This window comes from Vigna umbellata, chromosome 4 (genome assembly GCF_029865625.1).
Source record: "Vigna umbellata cultivar VRB3 chromosome 4, Vumbellata_1.0, whole genome shotgun sequence".
Classification (NCBI taxonomy): domain Eukaryota; kingdom Viridiplantae; phylum Streptophyta; class Magnoliopsida; order Fabales; family Fabaceae; genus Vigna; species Vigna umbellata.
The window spans coordinates 25136068-25137731 of record NC_142168.1 but is presented as its reverse complement, the minus strand read 5'-3'; the positions used below and the strand labels follow the sequence as shown (position 1 = coordinate 25137731).

Below are 1664 nucleotides of genomic sequence, written 5' to 3'. Positions count from 1 at the left end.
TTATGTAACTTTTGGTTTAACATTCATATCGCTAATGCTTGAGTCCTATTAAACTTGAGATCAACATTAGATATTTCTACATCCTCACATGATACACTACTGTTACAAGAAAGAATCACTCCTTCTTTAGTTGCTGAAGTTCCCTTAATATTCTTTATGGGAACTTTGCTTATCTTTATTTTTGATGGATACTGAATCATCAAACAATAAGAAATTATATAATTAGTCTTTTAAGTCACTTTTTTGTACTATATGAAATATTTTGCAACTTAAACAATAATATCAACGTGTACATGAATATATAAGAGACCAAATACCTTTTTGGTACATTGATTCCATGGACAACACTCTTGGTCTATGATGACAGGGTTACTAACATTGTCCATACTAATATCCTCAAATCTCATGTTAGTAATTGTTATTGTTCCTGAATCACTAGGCCAAGTCTTAATCCTCACTCCATTGTCGGTTCCTTTCAAAATGCAACCCTTAATTGTCAAAATGCAACCCTTAATTGTCAAAATGCAACCCTTAATTGTAATACCATCAACAGGCTCTTCTTCCTTATACTTTTCAAGGCTTCCAACATTAATACCATGACCAGGTCCACATTTCACATTTTGGACAAGAACCTGTTTACTATCGTTACCTAGTGAAACAATCATCTCCAGTGACAATGTTTGTATTAAGAACATTGAACAACTTTTAATCTTCCAATATGGATGACATCGGTGTTGGCGCTATCACGTGGAACGCTTATTTTAAATCCATCACATGTGAAATTGTTGCATCCCAAAACATTAATATGAAAGTGTTTGTTATGCTTGCTAGTAATGCCACGAATTATTGAATTGTTGAGGAAGTTAAAAGCAAGATTCTATTGACATTTGATAAGGTGAATGAAATCTAATTTTGATAAATGCTCGTGTTGCATTTTATTTGAATGTCAATAATAATATTTATTTACCATGTCAAGCAGTTTGCAATCAAAGCTTTTTTAACAATAATTTTGTTTCCAAGCATAAGAACCTTGTCCACCAAAGAATCCATTACCAAACCTGGTTAAGGCATTAACATAGTCAAATCTGAGAATTTCGTCACCACCAACATCTTGTGACTTTACTAGTGCTTTCATTATGCCATCAACGTTGAGTTCAACGGGAGCTTTGCAAGGACCTTTTAACAATACATGTGCCATTTGATATGTCTCTTTTGGAATCACAATTTTGGCAGCAGATGTGGATGCACATGCTTGAGTCCAAGCACTTGTGAAAGCCTTAAGAATATGAAAATGACAAATCATTGAAGAGATTGTAGTAATAACAAAAAAATCCTTTAATTTAGGATGAAATGTGGTTTGGTTTCCATCAAACAATGTTTTATTTTTACACAATATTAAATGTTCATACCTTAACTATATTACCATTTTCTTTTCCTCCAAATTGTGATATTTGAAGAGTAGTTGATTGAGTTAAATGAAAACTAATTGTAATAAAACAAAAAAACAATATGATTGTAGAAAGCTTAATATTCTCTATTGATTTTTAATTATACTACTCTTTGAAATGTACTGAGTGAATTATTTTTCGAGAATGATTGGAATTGATTTATAACAATGCAACATGAATCCAAAACCATTAATCTTATTACCAATTATAACACAT

The 1664-nt window shown here is 31.4% G+C and overlaps 1 pseudogene; it reads right to left on the bottom strand.

Annotated features, from left to right (window-relative positions):
* LOC124843096 (polygalacturonase-like) lies at positions 1-1664 on the bottom strand (annotated as a pseudogene).